The sequence below is a fragment of the Arachis duranensis genome, chromosome 10 (genome assembly GCF_000817695.3).
Source record: "Arachis duranensis cultivar V14167 chromosome 10, aradu.V14167.gnm2.J7QH, whole genome shotgun sequence".
In the NCBI taxonomy this organism is placed as follows: domain Eukaryota; kingdom Viridiplantae; phylum Streptophyta; class Magnoliopsida; order Fabales; family Fabaceae; genus Arachis; species Arachis duranensis.
The window spans coordinates 8,801,056-8,816,164 of record NC_029781.3 but is presented as its reverse complement, the minus strand read 5'-3'; the positions used below and the strand labels follow the sequence as shown (position 1 = coordinate 8,816,164).

The 15,109-nt window shown below is 37.5% G+C and overlaps 1 long non-coding RNA gene across 1 annotated transcript; it reads right to left on the bottom strand.

The window, feature by feature from the left end:
• Positions 1 to 12,530: 12,530 nt before the first annotated feature.
• On the bottom strand, positions 12,531 to 14,795 carry LOC127743214 (uncharacterized). The gene is made up of 4 exons (XR_008004583.1): positions 13,975 to 14,795; positions 13,648 to 13,735; positions 12,751 to 12,938; positions 12,531 to 12,606 (listed from the first exon to the last, which is right to left on the bottom strand). It is a non-coding gene; the product is annotated as an uncharacterized LOC127743214 (long non-coding RNA).
• Between the last annotated feature and the right edge of the window lie 314 nt (positions 14,796 to 15,109).

Genomic DNA, 15,109 nt, shown 5'->3' with positions numbered 1-15,109 from the left:
TGAACACATTCCAACACTTTGCACAATATCGGGTCTAGAGGAAGTTAAGTACATAAGAGAGCCAATCATTCCTCTATACCTAGTCTTATCTACATCTTTCTTAGTTTCTCCCTTGTCTAATTTTGAATTAGGGTACATAGGAGTTCCCATGGGTTTGGTATTATCCATACCAAATTTCTTAACTAGTTCCTTGGCATACTTCTCTTGATGAATGAAAATACCTTTTTCAGTTTGTTTAATTTGCAGTCCAAAGAAAAAATTAAGTTCACCCATCATACTCATGTCAAACTTACTTGTCATGAGTTTTCCAAATTCAGTACAAAGGGATTCATTGGCAGATCCAAAAATAATGTCATCAACATATATTTGGACTAGAATAAAGGAATCATTAGAGTTCTTGATAAATATAGTGTATGTGGTGCCTCTTTGAAAATTATTTTTCAAAAGAAAAGAGCTAAGTCTTTTATACCAAGCTCTAGGAGCTTGTCTTAAACCATAGAGAGCTTTTGATAATTTGAAAACATGGTTAGAAAGCTCTTTATTTTCAAAACCAGGTGGCTGCTCCACATACACTTCTCTATCTATCACACCATTCAAAAAAGCACATTTCACATCCATTTAATATAATTTAAAACCACAAAATCCAGCATAAGTTTAGAGAAGTCTTATGGCTTTCATTCGGGCAACAGGGGCAAAGGATTCATCAAAGTCTATCCCTTCTTCTTGGTCATATCTTTGTGCCACTAGCCTTGCTTTGTTTCTTGCAATGCTACCATCCTCTCCTAGCTTGTTCCGAAATATTCACTTGGTGCCAGTCACTTTCTTTCCATTCGGCCTTGGAACCAATGTCCACACTTGGTTCTTCTCAAATTCAGGAAGCTCATCTTCCATTGCCTTTACCCAAGAAGGGTCACTAAAGACTTCTTTGATATTTTGAGGCTCCATTTGAGAGAGAAGGGCAATGTTTGTTTCTTTATTTGCCTTTCTAGTTGAAAACCGAGTTTTAACCCCATGAGAGACATCCCAAATGACAAATTTCTCAGGATAATTCTTCAAGAATCTCCATTCACGAGGTCTGGTGGACTTGGAGGTAGATTCAGTTACTAAGGGATTCTGGGTACTGCTGGTTTCAGGATCTCCTTCAGATTCATGAGACAAAATGGAATTGTCTCTTAAATTATCAGCCACTGCAGTTTCTGGTTCAGCTTGTCCAGAATTTTCACTTTCATGATTTTGTGCAGTCTTATCGTCCTTTTGAGCTTGATTCCCTGCATCACAATCTTCCAAAATACTTTGCACCAAGTTAGTATCACAAAATGTAACATGTATGGACTCCTCAATAATCTTAGCATCTTGATGATAAACCCTATATGCTTTACTAGTTGTGGAATATCCTACAAATAAGCACTCATACGCCTTTGGATCAAATTTACCCAAATTATCTTTGTTATTAAGAACAAAACATTTGCATCCAAATATCTGTAAGTAGTCCAAGTTTGGTGGGTAACCTTTCCAAAGTTCATAAGGGATTTTCTTCAAAAATTTCCTTATGATAGTTCTATTCAAAATGTGGCAAGCTGTGTTAACCGCTTTAGTCCAAAGGAATTTTGGAACATTGCTCTCATAAAGCATAGCTCTAGTCATTTCTTGAAGGCTTCTATTTCTTCTTTCCACAATACTATTTTGTTGTGGTGTCCTAGGACAAGAGAAGTTGTGAGATATTCCAAATTCCTCACAAAAGGATTTAAATAAATAATTTTTCAAATTTGGTTCCATGATCACTTCTTATAGAAGAGATCTTTAAATCCTTTACATTGCAAAAGATTTCAAAAGCCGAGAAGGCTTCATTTTTGTGTGCAAGAAATAAAACCTAACCAAATCTAGAATAGTCATCCACAATCACTAAACCATAATGTTTACCACCTAGGCTTTGAGTTCTTGTTGGACCAAATAAATCAATGTGTAGCAATTCAAGTGGCCTTTTAGTTGAGATGTCTTTCTTTGGTTTAAATGAACTTTTTGTTTGTTTTCCCATTTGTCAAGCATCACAAGTGATGTCTTTGTCAAACTTTATCAAAGAAAGACCTCTTACTAACCTTTTCTTTACAAGTTTATTTATTTGAAACATACTTGATGGCCCAATTTCTTGTGCCATAGCCACTTTTTAGATTCTTTAGAATGAAAACAAGCTACATTTTGATCTTTTAGTTCATTAAGGGTAAGTCCATACACATTATTGCAACACTTAGCAACAAAGAACACTTCATTAGTATTTTCATTTACAACACAACATTCAAGTCTTTTGAAAGTCACTAAATATCCTAACTCACACAGCTAACTTATACTCAAAAGATTGTGCTTCAATCCACATACCAAAAATACATTATCTTTGAAAGTAGAGTGTTCATTACCTACTTTTCCAACAGCCACTATTTTACCTTTTCTATCATCTCCAAAGGTCACAAAACCTCCATCATACTTGTTTAGTTTAATGAAGTAAGTTGACTTTCCAGTCATGTGCCTTGAGCATCCACTATCCAAGTACCATATATCCTTTTTGTTCTTGGATATTAGGTAAATCTGCATGAAAACTTCAAGTAATCTTAGGTATCCAAATTAATTTGGATCCTTTGAAGTTAATCCATCTTGATTGCCCAAGTGCATTAAAATCACATACAACATTGTAAATTTGGATTCCTATAATTCTTTTTTCAATGAAGCATTGTGAATATGAGTGACCAAATTTTTTGCAATTAATACAATGATTTCCTGATGTATGTTGCTGAAATTGAGATGAGCTACTATACTGGAAATGATTAAAGGGCTGAAATATTCTGGTTTTTGGAAGAGGTGCATTTCTTTTGACAAACTGATTTTTGTTATAATTGTTCCTCTTTGCAAAAGCATTTTCACCAGAATTTTTGAAAACTTTTGAACTTTTCGAATATGAGGTTTTGTTGTAAAATGGTGGTTTCTTGAAAGCAACCTCATTTTTCGAAATGTATCGTAGACCTGACCTATTTGAAGTAGGTTCGATTATTGGTGGAGGCTTAGTTTCACTTGTGTAAACTTCATCAAATTTCTCCTCAAGTGTGGGAACATATCCAATACCAGATTTGTTGGATGTGGGTTCATTATTTGATAAAGAAGCCACAAATTTCATAGAGGAATCATTAAAAACTGCACTTTCCTTGGAGATATAACCTAAACCAGATTTTTCAAACAATGGTCTTTGGCTTGCAAGTAATTTGTCCAAGTTACTAGAACTTTGAGCAAATTTTGCTAAGTCACCATTAAGCCTTTTAATCATGTCATTTAATCTTTCATTTTCAGCAATTAACTCTTGAGAAGGATCCATAATGTGCTTTCCTTTTAATTTTTCAAGTTCAGATTTTAGAAATCTGTTTTCTTCAATAATGTCCAAAGCACATTCAGTTTCCTTCACCTTTTCTTTTAAAAATTCATTTTCAGCTTTTAACACATCTTTTTCAAATCTGCATTTATTGTACTTATCTAGCAGTTTTGAGGTGTTTAGAGTAAGATCATCAATTATAGCATGTAAATCATCTATAGATAAGTCATAGAAATTTACCTCATCAAGATGATTATTTCCAACCGTGAAGCAGGTTTTATCTTCACCTTCAAAATCTTTTTCCTCATTGGAGTTGTTCTCAAGATCCTCCCAAGCTGCCATGAGCATTCTCTTCTTTTCTTTCTTTCCTTTGTCCTCCTTCTTGAGCTTCGGGCAGTTTAGCTTGAAATGTTCAGCCTACTTGCAATGATGACACATCACCTTGCTCAAGTCCATCTTGTGTTCCTTTGAGTTTGAACCCTTGTACTTGCCTTTGTTCTTCATCATCCTTCTAAATCTTCTAACAAAAAATATAAGCTCATCATCTGAAATACCATCACTAGACTCACTCTCCTTCAATTCCATTTTTGACTTGAGGGCTATTCCTTTTTTCTTTGAGTTTGGGTTTGTGTGTGTGGTTTCATAGGCAAGGATTTTTCTTCTCAGCTCATAATAGGTTATAGGGCTTTGGTTATTACTCTCGGCTAGAATAGTGGCAGTGGTTTCCCATTCTTTTGTGAGGCTTCTAAGGAGTTTCTCACTAGGGATTGTTTTGAGTAGTTTTTACCCATAGCATCAAGGTTGTTGATTATGATTGAGAATCTCTCAAACACTTCATCAATGCTTTCTCCATCCTTCATATTAAACATCTCGTATTCTTTTTGCAGCATATCAATTTTTGTTTCTTTGACCTGTTTAGTGCCTTCGTGTGTAACCTGAAGTTTCTCCCAAATTTCTTTGGTTGTCTTGCATCTAGACACCTTTTGGTACTCTTCAAAGCTAATGGCACAGTGAAGAAGGTTGATGGCTTTAGCATTCAGCTCCATCTTCTTCTTATCGTCTTTATTCCACTCAGCTTCTTCTTTTGGAGTCACCACTCCATTAGTACTTATTTTTGTTGGAATCTTGGAACCGCTCACAACAATCTTCCAAATGTTATAGTCAATGGATTGGATGAAGATCCTCATCCTCTCTTTCCAGTAGGCATAGTTCATCCCGTTGAAGAAAGGATGCCTGTTGTTTGACTGGCCTTCAGTGAGGGTGTAGGCAACTGTGGTTGTGCCCAAGTTGTTCACTATTGGATCTTTGCTCCAAGCGGTGAAGTTTGATTCTTGAGACCTTAGCTCCTAATACCAATTGAAGGTTGTAGACGGCTTAGAGAAGCGGGGTTGAATCTATGGCCTTCTTCTAAGTTACTAAATTAACCCTTTTAAAACAACCTTGCAATCTAAATTTGTTTGAACTCAGCAGCAAAAAATTTATGAGACAATTTCATTTTGTCTCATGAATATCATAAAATAAAACAGAGCAGTAAAGAGAGAAGCTGACACCATCATGTATCCTGGTTCGGTTGTCTTGTGCAATGCAACCTATGTCTAGTCTCCACCACAACAGTGGTGAAATTTCTACTATAGTTAAAGTATTACATACACTAATTCTACAGGATTGACACAATCCTTTCACATTCAAGTTCTAACCTAACTTGACTTGGTTATGCTAATACCTAACTCTTCACTCTTAGTGCTAACCTAACTAAGAAATGGATACCTCACAAGTACAAGATACAAGACACAGACTTACTGGTGGACGAAATTGTGATCAACAATAATGGCTCTTTAGCATGTGCATAAAAACATTAACTCAGCACTTTCTTTCCACAATCTCGTTCAACTAACCAGCAAGTGTACTGGGTCATCCAAGTAATACCTTACGTGAGTAAGGGTCGATCCCATAGAGATTGTTGGTATGAAGCAAGCTATGGTCACCTTGTAAATCTCAGTTAGGCAGATTAAATTGGTTTATGATGAGTTCGAAAATTAATGTTCCTATGCTCTGTCACAGCATGACTAATCATCTGTCGGTTCTCAATCAGGTTGGAATAGAATCCCTTGATTCTTTTGCGTTTGTCATCACGCCCAGCCTTCATGAGTTTGAAGCTCGTCACAGTCATTCAATCCCAGAATCCTACTCGGAATACCATAGACAAGGTTTAGACTTTCTGGATTCTCATGAATGTCGCCATCAATTCTAGCTTATACCACGAAAATTTTGTTGGGAAATCTAAGAGATATGCGCCCGGCCTAGAGTAGAACGGAAGTGGTTGTCAATCACGCGCGTTCATAGGTGAGAATGATGATGAGTGTCACGGATCATCACATTCATCAAAGTATTGTGCAACGTATATCTTGGAATAAGAATAAAAGAGAATTGAATAGAAAGTAGTAATAATTGTATTGAAACTTGAGGCACAGCAGAGCTCCACACCCTTAATCTATGGTGTGCAGAAACTCCACTATTGAAAATACATAAGTGAAAGGTTCAGGCATGGCCGAATGGCCAGCCCCCTGAATGATCAAGAGACCGAATGATCAAAGACTACAAAGTCAAAAGATTAAACTGTCAAAGATGTCTAATACAATAGTAACTTATCCTATTTATACTAGACTAGCTACTAGGGTTTACATGAGTAAGTAATTGATGTATAAATCCACTTATGGGGCCCACTTGGTATATGCTTGGGCTGAGCTTGATCTATCCACGAGCTGAGACTTCTCTTGGAGTTGAACTCCAAGTTATAACGTGTTTTGGGCGTTCAACTCCGGATCATGACGTGTTTCTGGCGTTTAACTCCCGACAGCAGCATGTACTTGCCGTTCAATGCCAAGTTACGTCATCAATTTCCGAATAAAGTATGGACTATTATATATTGTTGGAAAGCTCTGGATGTCTACTTTCCAACGCCATTAAGAGCGCGCCATTTGGAGTTCTGTAGCTCTAGAAAATCCATTTTGAGTGCAGGGAGGTCAGATTCCAACAGCATCAGCAGTCCTTTTGTCAGCCTTTTTCAGAGTTTTGCTCAAGTCCGTCAATTTCAGCCAGAAATTACCTGAAATCACAGAAAAACACACAAATTCATAGTAAAGTCCAGAAATGTGAATTTAACATAAAAACTAATGAAAAAATCCCTAAAAGTAGCTTGAACTTACTAAAAACTACCTAAAAGCAATGCCAAAAAGCGTATAAATTATCCGCTCACCACTTACCTAAAGAAATCTGAAATAACTCTAGACTTTTCTCTCAAGTGTATCACTCAGCCTCTTTCCACTCATTGACTTTTACTTGAGCTCTCTCATTATGTCTTTTCACTCAAAAAATTACAGAAAGATAAACATTAAAAAGAAAATTACAATCTATAAAACATGAAGTAGACTGACTCTTCAACAGCCTCTTTGCTATGTGATAAACCAGATTTGCTAGCCTCTGATTTAGTTCTTCATTCTGGCAGAATGCTCCTTTTTTCTAGGAAGCACTATCCAAGTAGATGAACTTCTTCAAAGAGCTCTTCTCAGAACATACACCTCAAGAACACTGGTTATCTCTCCTTGGATTCTAAATGGTGAACCAACTTCTTTTGTATCTCCTTGCATGTTGCTGAGTTACTCTCCCCTAGATCAACTCTTGAGCTGTGTGCTTCACCAACCCAACCGTTCACTTTCTTCCATTAATCCTCAATTTAGGAACTTTTGTTCTGACCTCTTTTGTTGACCAAAAGCCTCAAGACAGCAAATACAAAAAGTCTTTCAAAGGTGAACACAGATCTTGGCCATTGAAAAAACTACTTGGTCCCCAAGACATAATTTTAACTGTAGATGCACAACAGTGAAGAACATAGATCAACTTTTCCATGTATCCCATTTTTGGACTGGCAGAGAGATGGAAAGAAGAAAAGATGGCAAAATGCATGCAATTGGAAATAGGTTACCTTTGACCTTTGCCTTAACTTGATTATGGTTGATTAGACCTCAACCCGTTTTTTCTTAACCTTCTCTTTCTTGCTTCTTTAGTGAATAGCTTAGGGAAGAAGCTCTTTCTCACCTCTGTGATTTCTGACCAAGATGAAAAGTGAACATTGCTTTTGGTAAAAGCAAATGAGAAGGATCAGCTTGGAGTGATGGATACGAGCTTGGATTGGTTTTAATTCATGCAACCCCTTTGGCCCATCTGACTTCATTTCTTTTATTTCCTTGGGCTGTTGTTGTTTTTGTAGCCTACCAACCTTGTTTATATTTTCCATTCACTTTGGGCTGCTGCTTTGTATATCAATTTTGGCCTGCAACATTTAATCATAAATAATTAACATTTAGATAATTGCCCAAAAATAATGTTTGTCATCATTAATTCTTCTTCGCATTCAGGAGTCTATTCAAACTAGCATCCTTTTCTTAGTAAGGAAAAAATGGGTAGGCATCTTAATGCTGATCCTGCCAAGAACCTAGAGAGGGCTGCAAGTCGGCCATTTAGCTGCTGGACCTCCCTTAATTAAGTCGGAATTTTCATTTCTAGGATTGCTCTACACTTGTCGGGGTTGGCTTCAATCCCTTTTTATGTTAGCATAAATCCCAAAAAATTTTCAGTCTCCACCGCAAAGGTACACTTTGCAGGATTCAATCTCATCCTATACATCCTAATGGTGTTGAAGACTTACGAGAGGTCAGTCAAGAGGTCGGCCTCATCCTTGGTTTTTACTCACATGTCGTCTACATATACTTCCATTAGACTCCCAAGGTGAGGTGCAAACACCTTATTCATCAGCCTTTGATATGTGCCCCTGCATTTTTTAGTCCAAAGGACATGAAACATAGCAATAGTTTGCTCTAGTCATAATGAAGGATGTTTTTTCTTGATCCAGTTTGTACATCAGAATTTAGTTATATCTCGAGTACGCATCCATGAACGACAAGTACTAATATCCCAAGCTGGAGTCTACTAGGGTATCAATATTATGGAGTGGATATGGGTCTTTTAGACACGCCTTCTTGAGGTTGGTGTAGTCAACGCACATCCTCCACTTTCCATTCTGTTTCTTGACCAGCACCACATTTGCCAGCCAAGTCGGATATTTGACCTCTCTGATGAAGCCAGCTTCTAAGAGGGCTTGTATTTGTTCTTCCACCACTTGAGCCCGTTCAGGTCCGAGCTTCTGTCTTCTCTACTAAACAGGTCGTGACCCAGGGTACACGGACAGTTTATGAGACATGAGTTCGGGATCTATCCCTGGCATGTTGGAGGCTTTCCAGGCAAAGAGGTCAGAATTTTCTTGTAGGAGTCTTGTAAACTTTTGCTTCAAATCTTCTTTCAGATTGGCTCTTATGTTGGTATTTTTTCCTTCTTCCTCCCCGACTTGTACCTCTTCAGTCTTTTTCCTGGGCTGTGGTCGTAACTCTTCTTTGGCTTGGATTCCTCCGAGCTCAATGGCGTGAACCTCCTTGCCTTTCCCTCTCAGGTTTAGACTTTCGCTGTAGCATTTCCTCGCCAACTTTTGATCTCCCCTGATGGTTGTGATTCTCTTTGGTGTTGGGAATTTCATGCAGAGATGGGGGTGGATACCACTGCTCCAAGCCGATTAAGAGTCGTTTTGCCTATTAGAGCATTATAGGCCGAACCTACGTCGACGACTATGAAGTCGATGCTCAGAGTCTTAGATTTCATCCCCCTTTCCAAAAGTTGTGTGTAAGGGTATGAATCCTAGTGGTTTTATTGGTGTATCCCCCAGGCCATATAGGATATCAAGGTAAGCTCTAAACTTCTTTTCGTCCAATCCCAGCTTGTGAAATGCTATTTTGAACAGGATGTCGGCCGTGCTCCCTTGATCCACCAGGGTTCTATGTAGATGGGTATTGGCGAGGATCTTAGTGATCACTACCGGATCATCATATCCGGGAAGAATGTCCTACCCATCTTCTTTGGTAAAAGAGATGATTGGGAGGTCGGGCAATTCGCCCCCGACCTGGTAGACTTCCTTCAAGTGCCTCTTCCGAGATGACTTTGTGAGACCTCCTCCAGCAAACCCTCCTGAGATCATATGTATATGTCTTTCTGGGGTTTGTGGTGGTGGATCTCTTCGATCCTCCTCGTGTCGCTTTCTCTTGCCATGATGGTCAGACCTTTTCATGAGATATCTGTCAAGCCGACCTTCCCTGGCTAGCTTTTCTATCACATTCTTCAGGTCGTAACAATCATTTGTTGAATGACCATATAGCTTATGGTACTCGTAGTATTCGCCATGACTTTCCCATTTCTTGTTCTTGATGGGTCGGGGAGGAGGTAGCTTTTCGGTGTGACAAATTTTTCTGTAGACATCGACTAGGGAAACTTATAGAGGAGTATAGGAGTGGTATCTCCTGGGCCTTTTAGGCCTGACTTCTCTTTTCTTGGGCTCTCTCTCCTTCTCTTTTGATGAGTGTCAGTGCCCAGATCGCCAGTTTGGTTCTCGCAGCCTGGCGTTTTCCTCCATGTTGATGTACTTTTTTGCTCTTTCCTGTACATCACTCAAAGAAGTCGGGTGCCTTTTTGAGATGGACTGGGAGAAGGGACCTTCTCAGAGTCCATTTACTAGGCCCAAAATCATTGTCTCTGTAGGCAGGTCTTGGATTTCTAGGCACGCCTTATTAAATCTTTCCATGTAGTCCCTCAAAGGTTCTCCGACCTCCTATTTTACCCCCAAGAGACTCGATGCGTGCTTTACTTTATCCTTCTAGATTGAAAATCGCATGAGAAACTTTCGCGAGAGGTCGTCGAAACTGGTAACTGACTTGGGGGGGAGACTATTGAACCACTTCATCGATGACTTTGTCAAGGTCGTCGGAAAGGCCTTACAGCGAGTAGCATCAGAAGCATCGGCTAGATACATCCGACTTTTAAAATTTCTTAAGTGATGCTTTGGGTTGGTAGTCCCGTCGTATAGATCTAAGTCGCGGATTTCGAAGTTCATTGAAACTTTTGTCCTCATTATATCCTCATTGAACGGGTCTTCGCCCCCTCCCTCCCAAGGGGGGTCTTCTCGGTTGCTGCGAGAACTTCGACCTCAAAGATTCGATTCCAATCTTAGGAGCTTTTCTTCAAGCTCCTTTCATCGCTCGATCTCTCTTCTCAGGTTTCTCTCCGCTTTCTGTTGTCGCTCTAGCTCTTACTCTAGCTGCTCCAGCCGACCTTGGTGGCCGTGGAGCAGTCCAATGAGATCGGCTGCATGGGACTGTCCTTCTCTTCCTGGTTCATACACCCCAGAGGGATTTTCCTTTGGGTCTTTCGCTCCTGAGGTGCCTTCTCTGTGCGGGTTTGCCGCTCCTTGCATGGTAACTATGGCTCTGTCATTGTTACCAGCGTCTGGATTTTCCTGTTCAGATTCGGACGCTATATTTCTGTCCTCGTTTAAGTCGTCCGTTATCATGGGTTGATCTCTCAAATTCCCCAGCAATGGCACCAATGTTATGTGGGTAACCTGAGAATTATGGATTGGGCTTGAAGGATTAGCCCAAGCATTTCTGGAAGGTGGTCTCCGACTTGGTTCGTGTCTGGAGGGCCTCCGTCTGAGTTATGTATGTGAAAGAATAGAAGGTGGTACCTGCAAAGACACTCCGATGCCTAAGTCAGTAAGGGGTTAAGCAGGTTTTAAGAGTATTGAAACTTAACAATACCTGAGGAGTATCAATGTATTTATAGTGGTAATCCAATAACTACCGTTAGAGTAGTTCCACTTCTGAGGGTGGATAACCGTCCTTTTATCTTAGGGTTGTTGAGATATGACCTCTAGAAATGGGTTGAGAGATTTTAGGGGCAGTTACTTATTTGAATAAGTGTTATCTGCCAGCTATCCCTCGAGCCCGACTTTTTTGGAAGGAAGTCTGTGTCGAAGCCGACCTCTTCTATAAAGGTCGGTGGGTGGCGAAGGCCAATCTTGAGATTAGGTCTTTTTGATTATTTGGACTTGGACCCTGGTGTTGGGGCAGAGTATGAACAGTTTGGTTAATCCAAAAATTAAATTTATTTTTGGGTTAGTCAAAAATATAATTTGGTTAATTAACCAAACTGATTTTATGTGATAAAATTGGTTATTAATCAGTTAGAAAATTCAAAAATCGGTTTTTAATTGATTATAAAAATAAAAATTAGTTTTAAAAAATAATTGATTTTAAAAAAAATCGGTTTTTTACATAAAAAAATTTAAAAATTTTTTCAAAAAAAAATTGAAATCGGTTTTTGACCGGTTAAAAATCGATTTTTACAAAAAAATTAGTTAACCAATTTGAACACAAGAGTTGCATAAAATTTGATTTTAGTTTTAGTTGACCGATTAAAAATCGATTAAAAACCGATTTTTTAAATTTAGTTTTGGTTAACCACTTTTTAATAAAATAGATATAATTTTTAAAATTATTTTATTAAATTAGTTAACCAAAATGTAGTTATGATTTTTTAGCTGATTAACTAGTTCGCCTTCTCATGTCCTACAATCCTACATCCAAAACAAATATTTTTGAGTCCCTCATATTCCATAAGTACCTCACTCCATTAATGAAATATTGAAATACTAGAGGTTTAGTTATGTCCAACTTCATATATAAGTCTAACAAACTTTCTTCTACATTTGTCTGTAGTATTAGTGTCCACCTTCAGTAGAGTCCCCACAATATTTCTTATACTTTTCAAAATTTTCTTCTCGTAATATTTTATTGCAGAGCTTGGTAACTTCACCCAAGCTGCAATTATATCTATGGTTGCTTTCATTGGATTGAAGTTGGGAGTTCACATATAGATAGAAAGATAGTTGTTTAATTTCCACGGACCTCTAGTAAGTGCAAAGTCAAAATCCTCTTGAAAATTTTTTTTACTAAGAACTCATTCCCAAGGTCTATAATCTCTGTACTTTCCTGTTTGTTCCACATTATTTCAAGCGTGAAATGTTTGCCCAGGATCTTAATGATAAGCGTATCCTATTAAGGATGCCTCAAAATTATACATACCATTTACCTTCTCGACTCTTTATCTTTGGCTCAGCTTTTTTCCCCTATGGTCTTCAGTTCATAAGGCTTTGGCCTCCTCCTTCTCTGGTCCTTCGTGGGCTTTTCGCTCTCTATATCCCTTTATATTCTCTGCAACTGGACTCTTTCCACCCTTTAACCACCTCGCGTTAAGTCATTGCACTCAACTCACTGAACTTAGTCTCTTTGAGAATTCTTTCTCGGGTCCAATCCCTCCTGAGAGCATATTCAACATCACACATAGGCAAGCTTCTTAACCTTACTTAGATTAAAAGGTCTATACTTTGGTGCTAGTATATAACTTATATGCATTAAGAGGGCACAAAACACAACAATGTGGGATAAAATTAAATACTCAACCTGTATCAGTTTCACAAACTTCTTTTAGAGTCTTCCAATTGATAATTAAATACGTATTACTCAAAATCAATTCCTCCTGCTCCTCTGTACTGCACTTCGCATTATCCCATTCACAACCATAGACTTGCATAAAAAACAATCCCTAAACCACACGTCATTGTGATGCCCGAATATGCTGTCCGAATATGCTGCACATGTTCAAGCCACCACAGTTTATTTTCACCGTGACCATAAAAGCAGATTATATCATAAATCATAAACATTATAAAATTTAGAGTCAAGTATCGATATCACCATCCTCTTGGATAAAAAAAAAGTTAACACCGTTTATTTCAAATTTTAAAGTGAACTAGATTATATTTCCACCTTTTTTCCGATTATAAAAGCAACACATGTTTAGATAGAGTATACCATTCCACCAATTTCTCAAATGATAAAAGCAATGTATACCCTCCTTTATTTCAAATTGGATCAAGTATGTAATATCTCAGTTTTTCGGATCATAAAAATTATTTGATTCAGTCAACTACATCATGTCAAATTTTGGATCAAGTATGTCATTCCACCAACTTTTCAAATCATAATGTATAAGATTCTTTATTTCAAACTAGGTCAAGTATGTGATCTCAATTTTTTTCAGATAATAAAAAACATCCTTTAAGATCAAACTAGATCAAGTACATTATATCACCTTCTCATATCATAAAAAGCAATATATTTCAAATTGGGTTCAAGTATATCATATCAATCTTTTTAAATCATAAAAACTATGTTTACCATCATTGATCCTCGATTTTTATCCAGATTTAGAACTGATTATATGAAAGCCTTTACAACAAAGCAGTACATAAGCAAATTTATGAATGTATAGCATTGAGTGTATAGCATTTGTTTTACCATGTTCAAAAGAGTCATGAATATAATCCCACAATTTTACCATGTCCATAAGATCAAGTAATTTGTTTATCCCACCAATGATTCTAGCCTGCAACACAGTTCTTAATAGTTATATACTCACTTCACAATTATTTCCAAATTCAAATGTTAAAACAATTTTTTTTTCGAATGAAAAAGACAACTACTTTTTCAAGGAGCAAAACATTTTTATTTAATATGAACAGCAGATGAACATAGAGAAATCATGACTAAAGCATACTAGTCAAATCATGTTTTTCTAGAGTCAAGTTGTTCAAAAAAAACATGGGTCAAAGTCAAATACTGCACCAATCTCAGAATGCCTTCAGTACTGGATCTTCAACTAGCTGAATTGGATAGACAGCATGCATCAATCTTTCCATATCTTAGATGAGGAAGCAACAAGAAAGCACAATATGTGCAGCAGAGTTGTTTTATGTAGTTAGAAGATATGCTTATCCAAGCTTCAGTGTCTTCCACTTGATAATCACACATCAATCTCTAAATAGTGTCTACACCAAAGAATTCCTCCTACTCGTCTATACTGCAGTTTGCAGTATTCCATTTACAACCATAGATTTGCATAGAAAACAGCCCTTAAACCCGTTATCATTGTAACACCCTAACATGCTTTCCTTATTCAAGCCCTCATAATCTGTTCCCAACGCTACCATAAAATCAGTATATCATATCATAACATTATAAATTTCAGGGTCATGTATAGATATCACCATCCTCTCTTACAAAAGAAGCTAACACCATTTATTTCAAATTGTATTTCCATCTTTTCCTGATTATAAAAGCCATACATGCCATCCAACGGACAATTTCAATTTCTTGGGTCAAGTGGATCATGTCCCCTTTTTTCTCATATCATAAAAGCAAACGTATACCATCCTTTATTCCAAATTGGGTCCAAGTATGTCGTATCTCGATCTTTTCAAGATCTTAAAAGCTATGTTTACCATCACTCATCATAAAAGCAAATGTATATCATCCGTTATTTCAAATGGGTCCAAGTATGTTATGTCTCGATCTTTTCAAGATCGTAAAAGCCATGTTTACCATCATTCATCCTCCTCTTTTATCCGGGCTTGGAACCGGCTATGTAAAAGCTTTTGCAACAAAGTTTTACATAGGCAGAGTTATGAATGCCATGCATATCAGGTTTTATAACATTCCAAACATTTGGGTGTATAACATTTCTTTTAACATGTTCAAAACAGTCCTGAATAGAGTCGCAGAGTTCTACCATGCCATCAGATCAAATAATTTGTTTATCCCACAAATGACTTTAGCCACATTGATATCCAACATTTTTCTAAAATGATCATCAAAAGAATAGTTTACCCATAATTCTTAGCGAAGTCTACAATCATAGTGCTTTGATAACCAACCTTAAAACACAAATGCCAAAAAGTTACATGTAGCAGTAGCTAGTAGT